Source organism: Bacillus rossius, chromosome 7 (assembly GCF_032445375.1).
Source record: "Bacillus rossius redtenbacheri isolate Brsri chromosome 7, Brsri_v3, whole genome shotgun sequence".
In the NCBI taxonomy this organism is placed as follows: domain Eukaryota; kingdom Metazoa; phylum Arthropoda; class Insecta; order Phasmatodea; family Bacillidae; genus Bacillus; species Bacillus rossius.
Window position 1 is genome coordinate 15742087 of NC_086335.1, and position 17965 is coordinate 15760051.

Below are 17965 nucleotides of genomic sequence, written 5' to 3' on the forward strand. Positions count from 1 at the left end.
TGCATTATATTTTTTTATCTATGGCTTTAAAAATGTCGTATCTAAGTTTCTAGGCAACACAAAAGATACAGCGTATAAAATTATTGTCCAGGAAATTTTAAACGCCTATAAAAATTTAGTCTGTAATATGAGTCTGAAAATTCGTTTTTTTAATTCTCACATTGATTGTTTCCCAAAAAACCTAGGCGACTACAGTGAAGAACAAGGTAAACGGTTTCATCAGGACATAAAAGAGATGGAAAAAAGATATCAAGACCGTTGGGACGTTAATATGATGGATGACTATTGCTGGATGATACACAGAGATGAAATAAAAAAACCATAAAAGTAAACCAACAAAACGCAGCTTTTTTTCAAAAAGAAAAAGTAATTATTAATTGTTTTCTTCATGTTTATCATAATGTTGTATTTTAATAACTATAGACTCAATAATACTTTATAAAATATTCTAAAACGATTCTCATTCTTTTTATTAATTTTTTATTTTGTTATTTTTCGTATTCAAGTACTATATCATCAAAATCTGATAAATGTGACGCGGTATATATCATATGAATACCGTTTTCTATAACTTTTAATATAATTAAAACAAAAATTCACCAATTTACAATAAAACACCAAAAAAAATTTCGCAGAGCTGTGTAATCATTTGTTTACCTGTCATGTCCGTACTATTGAAAAATAAATGAAACATTTAGATTTAAAAAAAAGTATGTTTTATTTCTTGTAAACTGAATTCAAACTAAGACTGATATCTCGTAATACTGCCACCTCTTCGTTTATTGTGCTTCCAATTGTGCTTCTTCTTCATCAAATGTGCTTCCGATTGTGCTTCCGATTGCGCATCCTTTTCTATATTTATGCTTCTGATTGTGCGTCCTTTTCTATGATTGTGCTTCTGTTTGTGCGTCCTCTTCCATGAATGTGCTTCCTTTTTCGTTGAATGTGCGTCCGATTGTGCTTCTTTTTTGTTGAATGTGCTTCCAAATGTGCTTCTTTTTTGTGGAATGTGGTTCCGATTGTGCGACCTTTTCTAAGCTTGTGCTTCCTTATCGATAATTTTGCTTCTAAATGTGCTTCCTTTTTGTTCATTGTACTTCCGTTTGTGCTTCCTTTTTGTTGATTATGCTTCCGATTGTGCTTCCTTTTTTATGATTGTGCTTCCGAGTGTGCTTCCTTTTCGTTGATTGTGCTTCCAAATGTGCTTCTTTTTTGTTGATTTGTGCTTCCGATTGTGCTTCCTTTTCTATTAATGTGTTTCCTTTTTGTTGAATGTGCTCCCTCTAGGTCGAATGTGCTTCCGCTTGTACGTACTTTTTGTAAAACATTTTTCAAGGTCTCTTGGTCCTTTAGTATGTATAAAACATTTCACGATGTTCTAATTGACTGTAATTAGCTAACGACGAAGAAGGTCATGAGGTCCGGAAATGACTAGCCTATATGTCTGATATTGTTCATGACTCGGTCTCGTGGTCCGGAGATGCTTGGCCTGTATGTATGGCTTTGTACATGAACGGTTTAGAGGTTGTTCAGTGTATCGAAAAACTAGACTTACATGTTAGGAAATGCGACAACACATTTAATTCGTCGGACAGTTATATTGTCTTAAGTTGTTTTTCGTAGAGTGAATGATTAATAAAATCCACTTAAGGTAATGGAAAACCGAATATTAAATTTATTTAATATTTAGTTACACCTGTCACTGGTTAAGAATATAACCGATGACAAGAATCTATCGATTCAACATGTAAATTACTGAGTGATTTTTTTCGGTGACTTTATGACAAATTTCCAAGATGGCGGTCATAATGGCTTACTGGAGTCTGGCACTAGAGGATTTGTAGCCTTTTTTTAGGATTTTGAACATGATTTATTGAAATTATTATTTTTCACATGAAATGAAATATTATTGCATTGATCAAGTATCGAACCAAAAACAGGAACTGATCGAATAAATTTGTAAATTGATTATAATTTTTTTTGTGAATTTTGGAATTTTCCTTAATTTTTAGCTAAACAATTACACAATTCCATGATGGCACCCAAATGACAAGATGGCGGGTGTCACAGTAATAAAAATACATGTTTACTTCACTCTAGCAGGTAAGAATTAAACTAACATGATGTCAGCGCACTCTAGCAGACGAAAACATGATGGTGGCTTCCAGTGGACGAAGACAAGATGGCGGACATGACATCATACCAGTTTACAATATATATACCTTGGTATTGGTGGTGGGAGGTTAGTCTGCCTGTGGCTACCGTGGATGAAAAAACTGTCGATGATTTTTTTTTTGGGTTTCCAGGTTTGAACCGAGTACTGCAAGGCATAAGTGCATTTTTAAAATATGATTTTATTAAAATGTTATTAATAAATTTTTATTTTTATTTTGAAATTTTTTCCACATTTCTAGCATAAAAGTTGAATTTTTTTCAAAATGGTGGCCGTAACAAAATGTTTAACATCCTAGAATCAAATATGGCGGACGAAACATAAAGTGTAGCGATGATGTCAAAGTCATCCAAGATTGCGGGCATTACAAAACATGCCAAATTTCTAGAATTAAAGATGGTGGTCATAACGAAATGTGCAATGGTGTTTATTTAAATGTTTTTTATTTAAAATTAGTTCATTTATTTTTTTATAAATTTAAAATTATTTTTCATTAAAATCGGATAGTAAATTAAGATTTCCAATATGGCGGACTTGACGTCATACTCGCTGACGATTTATATAGGTACTTTGACATAAGTGGTGGGAGATCAGTCTGCCGATAGCTTCTGTGGAGGAAGGACCTGTCGCCATTTTTTTTTTATTTTTGACCTCGCCGGGTTTGAACCGAACACTCCGAGCTCCATGGCGTAAGTGTTCATTTAAAATGTTTAAATAATATTTTATTAATTTTTTATTATTATATTTAATTATTTAATTTTTTAAAATTTTAAAATTGATCTCCGACTTTCTAACTAAAAAATTACGGATTTTCAAGATGGCAGCCGTAACAATAATTGCAATGGTGATGTCATAATCTATGATGACGTCAGAGGCTTATCGGAGGCAGTAGACATGGATGCTTAAGCCGTTATATGGATATTTATAGCCGCTGGTATTTTTATGGACTAAAAACGGGAAATTTTCCCTCGAAACAGGAATTTTTCTCTCGAAAAGAGAATATTTTTATTTTCAGATTTTTTCATATTTGTTTGACATAATTTTTTCCCAAAAAAATTGAAATTTTGGCGAATTTTGAGGAATTTTTGGGCAAATTTTGGCAAATTTTGCCTAATATTGAAGGTCAAAGGTCAAGGTTAATGTTCTTGTTCAAGGTAATCCAATATGCCTGCCGTGACGTCACAAATCCAATATGGCGGTCGGCACCCGGCACCACGCGCCAGCACCAGTCCCAAGAGGAACTATTATATACTCACCACCATTTGGACCAATATCACCAAAGACCACCTCAACACCGCCGGGACTACCATCCTCACCAACACCGTACCTGAACCCATTACCACCAACGAAACCACCATTACAAGGATCGGAAACACCTCCACTGGGATCACCAACAACAAGTTGTGCCAATTATGAGAGACGATTTTGCATGAACAAAAATCTTATTCTAAAATCCTTTCGAACGATGTTTCTTATAACGCTTTTAGATACTAATAATCTACTGTAATACATATATTTTTAGAAAATCATAAATTTTTGATTGTACACATTTTTTTAACTACAACGAGTGATTCTTTTTTAAAACAAATATTGGCAAATGTTTGCATTGTGGTGATTTAAAATTTCTTTGGAGAAAAATGTTAGCAATAATTTAATATTTTCGCTGTTTGACTGTAGATGTTGTTACGAGTGCAGAAAGCATTATTATAAAGTTAGACCAATTAATTTATACAGTTTTATTTATTTATAACATTATATTATTTATATTATTAACTAAATACCCACGCTAAATATATTCATTAATTACTCAATATCTCTCCAGTCCACAGTTCACACTCCTCTCTGGAGATAGGCTCAACAGTGGTTCCCTTATACCCCGCACCTGTCAACACACAAAGTTTCGCACTACTCAGTAGCACCCACATGGTCCCATCGCTCAGCCGCTCGCAAAGGAGGTCTCTCGCCCTCTTCACTGAACTTGCACTCCACTTCTTTCCCGCGGAGGCAAGAGTCAGCACTTTTATATCTGTTAGCCATCTTTCTGGAATGCACTGGAGTTGTCGTGATGTTTCATGTCATCCCGGGCAATTCCGACACCCGAAGCATTCCGAAACGCTCCGGAGTCACGTCACTCTAAATGTGGCCTCAAAGAAGCCCGCAGATACCAACTCAAAGTCGCAGGTTGGACAACAACAGAAGAGACGAAGGTATGCGCGTGGAGGAGGGAAGGAATTAGCGAACACCCGGCTAATTAACAGAAGTACGCATTACTCCAGCAAGTCGTGTGTCAACGCAAACCACCCGGGAATCACTGGCCTTCCTGACTGACCAGCAGGTACCTGGCTCATCCCACGGTCCTGGATCCAGCTGTTTTTAACACTGTCCCCTACTTAAACCTGTTCATCTCAGATGGGTAACACATTTATACCAGCATATTCTCTCAATTGGTCCAAATGTACTAATTTCATTCGTCCCTTCTTTCCCCTCTGGATGTGGTAGACCATATCATTGAGGTATTTCAACATTTCAAATAGACTTTCCCTTACCACTTGAAGTTTATGACACCTGCCCTTCCTTCACTGTGCGTTTTACTGCTACATGAAATCGCTTTCCTGATATCCAGTCGAGTAGCATTCAGGCCATACTTCGTCTTATTTTGGTTTGTCACTTTTCGAAGGTTTTTATGATATTGATCATGTATAAGTGACATATTCTCTTATAAGCATAGTCGGTGGTGTTTACCAGCTCTTGGCTAGAATGTCCTATCTTGATGTCACAGGGTATCCTTAACTCCTGACCAAATACACTAACACAGTGGTCTGTCCAATGGAGCCATTGATGGCAGAATCAAGAATAACTGCATATGTTGATCACAATTCTGTTGATGGTCGGCCACAACCATGGCAATTTGTTACTTGAGAGATATTTTTAACCTCTTCACCTTGCCATCAGATGGATGATGTAGGACAGTAGTACTGGTTTTATTTATTACCAGCAATTGACACACCTCACAAAATACTGTCGTCTAAAACTTGTGGTCTTGGTCTGACTGTAGCTCCATTGGTACCCTAAATCGGCAAATACATTGTTGACTATTGCATCTGCGATTTTAGTGGCTTCTTGGTTAGGAATTGCATAAACACTTGGTCACTTAATGAAGTAATCTATTGCTACAACAATACACCCGGTGGAATCTTCAGCCTTTGAAAATGGACCAGCGATGTCGATGGATATCCTCTAAAGGGGTTTCCCACATGATAGGCTCTCATTTTTCCATGGCTCCAGTGAGTGGCCCTTTTCTAACCGAGCATACATTGCATTTATACACCACATTTTCACATCCTGGCGACACATTTAACCAAAAGTAGCATTGACGAATCTTGGCTAGAATTTTTTTCACTCCTAGGTGACCACTAGAAGAAGTAACTCATGTATTTTATTGAACACATCTGCCACTAGACTCTTCGGAAGGAGTAATTTCATGGTAAATAATTTTACATTTGGGGTCCCCCATGGACTCATTAGCAGCCCATTTACCATCCTGAATTTGCCTCATAAGCTTGCACAGCCCTTTGGTCACTGGATATCTCATGGCATGATGGACATCTATTACTGATCTCTAGCTAGTATATAATGGCTACCAGGTCAAGATCTTGTTAGTATGCTGCTTTCAAGCTGGCATTATTCCATTAGTAGGGGCAGGCATTTTTCGCGAATAAATCGGAACGTCTATTAGACTGCAACAAGTTATGTCCGCACCAGTGGTTTTTTCCTTGTGATAGGCGGCCGTCTGCGAGAGAAGTCGTTGCCTTATTTGACCGAGCTACTCAGGACATGTTTGCATCAGCACTGAATTACTGTGATTGGTGTTTTAACAATCGACGTGTTCCTGAAAGGAGCTCACCCAATCACGAAACACAGACGATGATACAGTGTTTCAACTTTCAGCTGGTCTCGGAATCTTTTCACGAAATATGCATGGCCCTATCCTTTAGTTATGGTGGTTTGCCAAATGTATTCCATTCCCTTAATTTTTTATGCCCTTTTGCAATAGTTTCAGTCTAATGGCGTTGACCCTGTGTCAACTGTAAGTAAACACAGACTGTAATCTATCCACCCACTAAGCAACAAACTGTCATGGCCTCTACGAAGGAAGGATACAGGAAAAACCCCTAGGGGCTACCATTTCCCGTACAGCTGGCATGAACCTTCTCACACCAGATGGTGCGCGTTTTCCTGTTATTCTTCCTGCTTTTCTTCCTGCTGCGTTGTCTACGTTCATATCTGGCAGTCCCATTGGATGTGTCTTGGTTCATTGCAGAGAACCATGGTGGGAATCCTCCTGCTCTTTTGATCTGGCAACCTGTTGTATTATTCAATTGCTTATTCACTGCCCTGACAATATCCTCTTTATTAGTGGTGTTTCAGGCATTTGCAATGTTGCAGGTATCCAGTCCATCTCTCTTTGTAGTGATTCTTGTGTTACTTGAGGTGATGTGTGCTGCCTCAATTTCCCACTCATGGACCAAGGCATAGCATCTCTTCTTGTGCTGTGCCAATCAAAAAGTTTACTGAAACTTCGCATCTTCGAGACTCTCTGTAAACGCACTGGTGGAAGTCAGTTGGTGCTTCTGGGTAAGCGAGGTGCACGAGTCAATCAATTTCAGATTCAAATTCGTGAAATGTTTCCGAGGATCGCTATTGACGTCTGAGGGCCTCGCCCATGTGTCGGTCATCATACCTCAGATCATAATCTTCTACAATCATAGCATAGTCCTTCTGCTCGGGAACTGTTATGGTCTGAAGCAGCTCGAGCGGAGATCCTCACAAACACTGTATAATTCTCTTCGTCGCCCCAGCCATTAACTCCAGCAGATGCCTCGAACTGTCGCCTGTAAACAGCCCACGACAATTGGCCATCAATGGTGGGTGGCATAATTTTGTGTGGGTGTTTTTGGTGCCTTCCATCTTCATTTTCCAAGAAGAACGTCTAAATTTCGTATCAGTGTAGTTTCCTTGATCATTCGTATGCATTATTCAACTACATCTGCTACCACTATTCTATGGCCTGCTCTACCTGAGCTACCTGTTGTGCCACCAGTTCTGCAACCAGTTCTTCATGTTTGGCTAGATTCTGCTTTAAACACTGCACCTTGCCATCTAGTTGATTACGAAATATTCCATCTTCTTCATATTTTTCTTTTGCTGCCACCAGCTTACTGCGCATATCTTCTTGCACCACCACCAGCTTTTTCCACATATCTTCTTGACTTATTTAATTTCCTTTGGCCCTTATTCATTTCTTCAATTTCGCTCTTAATGACATTCTTCACCTCTATTTGGCTGCTCCTTATTTCATTCTTGATTTTGCTTTTCAAGTCTTCCTGAGCACTCTTCATTTTATAGTGGCTACTTTCTTTTTTTATTCTGGCTACTTTTCATTTCATCTAGCTTACTCATTACTGTATTCTTCATTTATTCTTGGCCCCTATTCAATTAACGATTCCTTTACATGACGTAAATTTCATTCTTGGTTAAGAAAGTATTTCACTCTTAAGTTCGTCGGCAGCAATCTTCCTTGTCCACATACCCTAACGGACTGTCACTATCACCATTGTCCTATTAACTACACTATAATTTCCCCTATGAGATAACCTAAAGATCCACTTAAAACTTAAACTTACTCTACTACAACTACACTCAAACGAAACTACATATCCTACTAACACTAATTTTAATATGAATAATCTAAGAGTAGTATATAATAGGGCATCCGAGTCATCTTGGATTGTGACACCATGGCGGCGATCTTGTATTCAAAATTCCTCAAGTATCTTCACAAATATCTTTAAAATCATATAAATTTCCCTTTTGCGAAGGAAAAATTCCCTTTTGAGGAAATTTATTACACGTTTTATTTCTCAAAAATTCAGAAATTCAGAATTCGAAAAACATCAAAAGACTTTCGCCTTAGAAACAAACAAAATTTATTAAAATGGCATACGTAGGAGTTCTAAGAGAAAGCCACCCTAAGCAACCAAAGTCACGACCTCAACTTTGACCGTAAAAATAAAATCTTGAATTTTTGACCAAAAAATTTCAAATAATTCCAAAAAAATATAAAATAATATATTACTTCTAATATTTCCTTTCTTAATGAAGTTCGGTCCTCGGCTCAGTTTCCGAAGAGAGTACCCAGATTATTTATAAATAAAAAATTGAAAATTTTAAATTTTAATAAATAAAATTTAAAAAACATTACTGACACCTCACACCGATCATCTTGGATTATAAAAAAAATTGCACTTTTAGTTACGTACACCATCTTAAAAAACATTTTTTTATGCTAGATAATTTGGAAAAATAATAAAATTTAAATAAATTGAATCAATAGAATTTACTAAAAAATTACATCTTGAATTAAAACATCACCTACGCACATTTCGTTGTGGTCGCCATGTTGGATGTGTATGACGTCATTGTTGCCATTTCGTTAGGCCGCCATATAAGATTATATAACGTTGCCATTTTAATTATGACCATCATTTTGAAAATCATTTTTATGCTAGAAGAGAGGAAAAAAATATTTTAAATTAATAAAATTTTTAGTAAAAACAGTCCATAATCTTGGTTTATGGTTTCACGTCCGCCGTCTTGAAAATTCGGAATAATTTAACTAGAATATTAGGGGAAATTTAAAATGTAATAGGTAAATTTAAATAATCAAATTTTAATTATACAGACTACAAACATCATGGAGCTCGGAGTCCTCGGTTCGAAAGCAGTGAGGGCAAAATAAAAAAAATGGCAGAACCTTCCTCCACAGAAGCCACCGAGAGATTGACCTCTTACCAACTATTCCCCAAGTATGTATATCGCCAGCTAGTATATTGTCACATCGAACATTTTGTTTTGGTCTGTTGGAGGCCTCCCTCTTGTTTTAGTCTTCTAGAAGCCGCCATCTTGAATTGGTATGCTGGAAGCCTCTATTATGTTTTCGTCAGATGGAGACCCCCATTATGTGTTCGTCTTCTAGAGTGTGCTACTAAAATGCTAGTAGTATGTAAAAGTATTTTATGGCACAGGCGTCAGGCGGTGGAGCCGGGAGCCGAGCCACCATCTTGGATTGTGACGTCACGGCGGCCATCTTAAATGGGTGTGACCTTGACCTTTGACCTTCAAATTAGCCAAAGTTAGCCAAAATTGAGCCAAAATTTGCCCAAAATTCCTCAAAATCCGCCACAATTTCCATTTATTTGAAAAAAAAAAATCTGCCATAAATCTCAAAAAATTCCACAATTAAAAAATTAGGATTTCGAAAAACCTCAAAAGTTGTTTTGCCTTAGAAACCACGAAAATTCCTAAAAATGGCTTAAGAATACATGTCTACAGCCTCCGATAAATCATTTTTTTTTTCAGGAATAAGGATATTATGACCGCCATCTTGAATTATGACGTCGCCGTTGCAATTTCCGTAACGCCCGCCATCTTTAAATTTTTATTTTTTATTCCATTTTAATGAAAACAAATTAAAATTTATAAAATAATTTAATTAATAAAATTTAAGTAAAAATATTTAAAAAAAAACATTTACAGCATGGAGCTCGGAGTCCTCGGTTCGAATCCGACGAGTGCAAAACTAACGGCGAACGATCCTTCCCACCATAATATTAACAAGAATAATCAGTAGCACACGGAGAAAACCTACATAACATTGACAAGAATAATCGGAAGCACACGAAGAAAACCGCCTCAAGTTTTCTTTAATGACATGAAATGACAGAAAAAATTAATAAAAAAAATAAAAAAAAGATTCTGCTAGCTTGTGAACTTCTCATTGTTGTGCAAAGTTATAGTTCTAGTACAAGCCAGAAGTCTTTGTATTTTTTCGTTTTTATTTTTTTTTATGGTATGCGCTATTTAGCATCCCGAAATGCGTGTTCAGTCCACGGGTAAACAAAATATATTAAGTAAATGAAATTTTTGGTACTTTGAACAATTTATGAGTTTAATTTAAAAGCCGTGTATTTTATAACCCAGAATTAAAATGTAATAAAACACTTGCATTACAATGGACAATAGTATAATATGTTCTACTTTTTTTAAAATTCTATGACTGTTACGAAAACACAACGGTATCTGACAATTTAATTCATCATATTCGCTGATTTCACTTCAAGATCTGTCTGGCGTAGTATTAAACATCTCTTCATTGATTGTCTTACTTCAGGAGTACCATCTCATTTAAGAATGAAGCAGTAGTCCACCATCGCTTTACATCCCACCTTCCCTGGTATCTCTTTTCCGTGTCCTTTATGTCCTGGTGAAAACGTTTTCCTTGCTTTTAAATAACATCGCCGAGATTCGCAGGAAAAAAATACACATGTCAGTGTAAGAAGTGAATTTTCACACTCATGTTACATCGTAATTTCATGAAATCCCCCAACATTTCTTTAAGCATTATTTTGTACTCTGGATGTTTTTGTTACCTAAAAATTTGGATACAACGTTTTTAAAAGAAACCTAGGCCTTGTATTCATTGTATTTTAGAACATACTGTCTTTCATTAATTTTATGATCTGAGGTGTCACAAGATTCCTTCTTTCAGTTTCGCATAAGATATTTTCGGAAATTTTGTTACCAAATACTTCTTTTGGAAGTGCTTTAGTGAACTGCTTCATTAATCCGAGTTTGATGTGAAGAGTTGAAAGAGGTACATTTATTATCTTCTGTGAACCGGGTTTTAGGTTTTTTTTTTTTGGGCCAGTCTGCCTGCTTCTAGTGTTTGTCTTTGGCTCTGCTGTTCATTCACAAATAAAACATGACATTTTTGTGTAGCCAGATTGTAAACCATGTAGCATACCAACAAATTTTAAATCACCACAAATTATCCAAGAATGTTTTTCTAGTTCACGCATTTTAGCAGAACTTTGAAATTTTCATGGTTCCTTGAGATGCACTGAATGTGCAATGGGTAATGAACCAAAGAAATTTCCATTAAGTGAAGTTATACCTTTGAGACTACGTTTGGACGTTAAGCATTTCGAAAAACCCTAAATATCACTCGAGTCCTATACCATACTCCAGCTAGTAGGAGATTTTTTTGCTTTCAAACATGATCTAAGCAATTGAGCAACATCCTTTGTCATATTTAAGTCACCAGTTAATTTCATTTTAAGTTATTTATTTTTGCACAGAATTTTCTTCGGACTTATAATAATCATCATAATCACATTCATTTTCTTATTTGCTTTCCTGTAGTACATTTTCGAGAATGGGAGGTGGAACTGGAATAGGAAACTTAACTAATAGTCAACTGGTCGTATGGCCGAAGGAATGTAAGGATACGGTCTGTCCTTAGTTTTTGCGTTATGACCTTGAACGTTAACCATACAGAAATAAAAGTCCTTAGTATGATTTTGTGGCTCCCTCAAAACCATTGGAATTGCTAAAGGTTATTAATTTTTTGCACCATTTTTCCACAATCTCAGTCCCTCGACACGTGTACGACATAACTTGTGCGGTGCCCAGTTTTTGTCTTGATCACGAAGCTTTATACCGAAGTAAGCATAATAGACACCTCGCACAAAACTACTGATATCTTGTCTTTGCTTAGTAGTTACATAACTACCACAAATATAACAGGTCACGTTTGGGTTATTTAAACACTTACGGGAACTCATTTCTCAAATATAACTTCACACTACAGCATGTAAACAATGAATTATGGTTTCCCTCCTAAAGCCAGCTGGTTGTAACAAGTGTTGCCAACTATTCCCACTTACCAAAATAAAATTTTTCTTTAGCAATGAAAATTTCCTTTGTAAAAATTACGTTTTAATAAAAATGAGTTTCCTCAATTTGCCAGAAAAAACTATACGTGATAGGAAAAAAAACTTATTGCAGACTGGAATCAGCGAAAAAAAATACTTTAGTGACACCTAAGATAAGATAATCATAGATAATCATGTTGCATAGTGTTTTTTTGCCAGCTTGTGAACTTTTTCTTTGTCAAGCATAAATAGCAATATACCACAAGCAAGGTTTTTTTGTATTTTTTTTTATTTTCAGTATTAATTATTTTGTAATTTTTGTGATTTCTTTTATTTTAATTTTTTTTTAAATTCCTGATTTACCCTACTGATATTTATTCAGCAAAACCTGCGTTAGCTTCCTCCGTATGCTCCTGATTATTCCTGCCAATATTTTCATGGTATTCTTCGTGTTCTTCTTATTATACCTGTCGAGACTTCATCAGATGTTTTTCGAGAGCTTCTGGTTAATTAAGAGAAATATAATTCTACACGAAATTTTTGTTTTGCTAAATGAAACAGGCCATTTTATTCAGAGTTAACAGACTTTAGGAGCGAAAGACTGATGGAGTCAACACTTTTTTGGAGCCAAATACTGTTGGAGAAAAAGACTGCTGGAGCCAATGACTGTTGGAGCCTAGTGGACTTGTAGCAAAGAAGGCTAGTATCCAGTTGAAGCCTTGTAGTCTTTTAGTGCTGTAGTATCGTGCTTTATAGTCCCTTAGTCTTGTAGCCAAATATGAGCCAGGCCTAACAAACCTGGAGCCAAAGACAACATGAGCCATAGGTTGTTGAAACGAAAGACTGTTGGAGACAATGAATGTTAGAGGCATTATATCCTATCTTAAATTAGTGCTCGCATCCTACTAAAATGAATTTTGGTGAAGATATGCGTACTTTTCTATAAATGTGCGTAGTAATACCTTTATTATCGTATAACACCAAGTTGAATATTATTCAAAATGTGCTTCCTTTTAGTCAAATTCGTTTCCTGTGCGTGTGCTGTGTGTTTATTGTGTGTACTGTGACTCCACTGCGTATCAATTGCATGTCTTGTGTGTGTACTGTGTCCATTGCGTGTACTGTATGTCCGTTGCGTGTTAATTGCATATCAATTGTTTGTTATGTGTTTCAATTGCGTGTAATGTTTGTGAATTGTGTGTCCGTTTATTTGGTTGAATTTGCTTCCCAATTTACCCTGTGTTGAGTGTGCTTACTTTTTTACATTTTGTTTAACTAGTGTATTAAAGTAAATGGTTATTGTTTTGAATATCATATTAATAAATCGGTCGCGGTTATATAAGTGAGTTACAGACGAAAGGATTCTAATTTTTTAATTACTACGACGGTGTAAAGATCACCAAACTTTACTCATTATATACATATGTCACTTAATTACCATTTTTTGATATCCTGATGGCATCTTTACCATATTTAACAGCTTACTCGATTACAGTTTTACTATCTTCTACAGTATCCCTGACAGCAGGAACAACGATGAAGCGTATCGATGAAAAAGGTGAAGCAGATCCCATTGGCATTGTCGACGACAAACATGAAGACCTTGATGGAAGCTGTACCATCGACTGCGGAGATCTCGTCAGCGAGGATGCAGATCCCGATGGAATGTGTATCATCGTCACCAACAACAATAGAGGAGACTTCAACTGTCTTGGTTCCACCAGCCTAATATACTTTAATGCCTACAGTGCTGGCTGTGGAAGAAACCTCGACGAATGAGGTTTTACCAGCGGAGGAGACTTCAAAGGTTAAAGATTCGTCAACAACTAACGGGCATCGATGCCATTCTGTGACAAGATATTCTCTAACAACAGTAATGCTTGTCGACACGAGATGAGAATATGTGTCAATAAACCTCCTCAAAGATATTTTGCTGTGAGAAATGCTGTTAACAGTTTGGCAGATAAGATAATATGCAAAAACCTTTTTCAAGACATGCAGAGGTCATGCTGCACGGCGAAAAATTAAGGTTTTGCTGCAAGTGGTACAGGCAGTGGTACAACTGCAGTAACATTAGCTTCTGGTTTGGGTCTGAAAGGTTAGTCTTCATCGACTAGGAATTCTTGCGGATACTGTAATATGATGTTCGTATTTTCTAATGATGAATTAACACACGAGATAAGTAAATGTACTAAGTATGCTTCCCATATGAAGTTTCGTCGTGATGGGAGTCATGAGTGGTTTACTCGTATTAACAGTTTTCCCCGATTTTATAGCTAAATTTCCAAAATGGTGTAGATAACATCATAATCCAAGATACTGGAATGTGATTTAATTTAAGTTTATGAATTATTTTTTGATAGATTAAATTTTTTCCCAATTTTCCAGCATAAAAAAGATTGCCAGCCATAACCAAGACAAGATGGCGGTCGTAACGAAACTTGCAACGTTGACGTCATACACATTAAATATGACGGCCGTAGCAAAATGTGCAACTGTGATACCTTTTTTCAATGTGGCATACTTATTAAAATTTTATTGACTTAAAATTTTATGAAATAATTAAAAATCTGATTTCCTTGCATAAAAATTACGGATATTTTAAGATAGTGTGTGTAACAAAAAGTGCAATGTGTCTAAAATCCAAGATGGCGGGTGTGAAATATTTTTTTTTATTTGAAATTTTTAAATTTGATTCAAACCGAGGTCCGAAATAGATTAAATAATTAAAATTTGAATAATGAAATTTTAAATTTTTTTTTTGGAATTTTTGAAATTTTTTGGTTAAAAATTTAAGATTTCATGTTTAGGTCAAGGCCAATGTCGAATCCTGGTCGCCTTAGTGTGGCTTTCTATTGAGATTCTTAAGCGATTTTAAGTAATTTTTGTTATTTCTAAGGCAAAAGTCTTTGGAGTTTTAGAATTTAGAATTTTAGAATTTTTTAGAAATAATACGGTATTTTTCCTCAAAATGGGAATTTTTCACTTGAAATAGGGAAATGACTTCGAATGTTGAATTATTTCTTTATAATTTTAAAGAATTTCGAATCCAAGATGGCCACAGTGATGTCACAATCCAAAATGGTGGACAATTGCAACAATACCACAGCCTGAAACCTGGGATCAGAGACCCTATTATATGCTTTCTCTAAGTCATATTTTTTTGCTATTTTAATATTATTATTTTTGTTTTCTGTAAATTAATCCTTAAGTTTTAATTAGCGCCATACCACATCTGAAACTAACAAGTTACGAGTGGGGCAAGAGGGTTCGTTAGGATAGCCCAATTAATTACAAATATTTGTAATTTTTACTAATATTAACATTACCAATAAAATCATCACACTTAATGACTGTTTATTAATAATTTTTTATCCATCAAGTCCAAAGTTCACACTCCTCACTAGAGCTAGGCTCTACAGTGGTTCGCCTCTTACCCCACACCCGTCCACTCTCGCAGTCTCGCGCTACTCGGGCACACACACACATAGTCCCGTCGCTTCACCGCTCTTCACTTAAGTAACACTTATTTTCACTCTTGCGGAATCCGGCGTCGCTGCATTTTTAAAAGTTGGCCGTCTTCCTGGAATGGGCAGAATTGGTTTTGACATGTCGCGTCATCCTGGGACAACCCGACGTCTGAAGCATCCAGAAGCGCACCGGAGTCACGTCACTCCAAACGAAATTAGTTTTGTATTCTGTTAAGACAAATATATTTTAATGGTGTCGCTGTATTTTGTGTAAAGTTAAAATATAATCTGTTTAAAATAGAACAAAATTTATTAAAACCTTCATAACTTAATCTTTAGAGTTTATAGCAATTTTTTTTATTTGTGTTTATGTAAAAAAAATTAAAAATACCCAAAAAAAATTATTTTATTAAATTATATTTTTAATGCATTTATGTTAAATTATAAAAATGAAACTCTCCTCTTTCATTTAGAATAGTTAGCGAATATAACTTAGGTGTATTGATGATGTGACAAATGAGGTGGGTAATGTGGTAGTTTTTCTTGGAGCACAATTAATTTTAGTATGTCCCGATGTTTGAGCCTATTTAAGAACAATTTCATCGGTTGGAAAAATGTAACGTGACTAAAAAAATTTCAAAGAAAATAAGTTTATATATCCAACATTCATTCAGACATTACCAATTGATTGAACATTTTTGCGGTAAACGAAAATAGAGAAAGAGACATGAAATGAACGCACACGGTGACAGCAGCTGTCAATATAACTGGAATGGCGAAGTTAATTCAATAAATAAATAATGACGCTTTGACTGCTGACGGAGATGTCTTCGGGCTGTCACAATGTGGAACAGTATACAAGAAATCAATACAAGACTGCCGTTTATAAAAGTAAAGAAAAGGAAAAATAATGTTGAACTCTTTCCAGAGCCAGTCAAGCGCAAAATTCTTCGATAAAATATTAGTTAGTGAAAATGGAAATAAATTATTATTTTAAGAATTATGATACTATGGACAGTTTTATTATACCTAAGCGAAGAATTAATAATAAATTAAAATCTTTCAATTTCCCATCATATATTGCTTTATTTCAGTAACAATATAAACAAAATATCTCACCCATTGCAAAGTTTATAAAAAATTGTTACAATCTATATTTATACTAATAATAAAACTATTCGGGAAAAAGTACTTTACAAAGCAAGAAATTTGAACACCAAATGTAAATGTCTATAGTCATCAATTAACGTATTTGTTGGCTTGTAGGCCTACTAGAACTCTATCCTTACTCAACAAAGAAGTTCACAAGATTACACAATGTTTTGTAATTTTTAAAAAAAAAAGAAATTAATTTTTATAATTATTTCGTAATTCGTTATTTTTATATATTTTGAAGTTTTTTTTCTGATTTTTCTGATACTAAGGAAAACTTACGTTCGGGTTCTCCGTGTGCTCCTGATTATTTTGCCAATATTTTGTTGGTTTTCTCCGAGAGCTCCTGAATATTCCTGGCTAGACATATGTTTGTGATGTCCGAATACTTCTGGTTATTTGTGAGAAATCGACCACTGCATGAAATATTTTATACATAATAACTCATGCATTTTTATTCATAATTACAAGTTGTGTACAAATGGGGTTCCGGACACTGCCGCTGGCGCTTGGTGCCTGGTGCTAGTCCACCATCTTGAATTGTGATATCACGGCGGCCATCTTGGATGACCTAAACCTGGACATTTGACCTTAACTTTTGCGACCATCTTGTATCCGCTATCTTGGATGACGTCATTGCCGCCATTTTGTTTTCAAGAACATTAGTCCATTTTGTTTTTCGTCATTTTTGATTATGATGTCAACATTGCAATTTCCGTTTCGGCCGCCATCTTCAAAATCTTAATTTATTATCGAATTTTAATGAAAAAATCTAAAAATTAAAAAAAAATTAAATATGTCAAAATTTGATTTAATTTTTTTTTAAAAAAATGCCATTGCAATTTTTCTTATGGTTGCCATCTTGAAAATCCGTACTTTTTATTTTAAAAAATTAGGAAAAGTTTTAAATAATAAAAAAATTAATTTAATAAATTTAATATAAATAATTAAGTAAAACATTATTTAAAAAAAAATAAATGTACAATTACGCCATGGAGCTCGGTGTCCTCGGTTAGAACCTGGCTAGGTCAAAAATAAAAAAAATGACATAATTTCCTTCCTCCATGAAGCCACTGGCAGACTGACCTCCCACCACTTATGTCAAGGTATATAAATACCGTCATTTAGTATAACCTCATGTCCACCATCTTGAAAATCAGTAATTATTTTCCAATTTTAATAAAAATTCTAAAAATTAAAAAAATATAAATTGAAATTTGATAAAATATTACTTAAAAACCATTTTGCACATATCGTTACGACCGCAATCTTGGATTCTATCATTGTTGTACGTTTCATTATGACTACCATATTGGTTGAGAACGATGTCATCGTTACACTTTTGGTTAAGGCCGCCATATTGGATTATAGATCGTTGAATGTTCCGTTACAGCGCA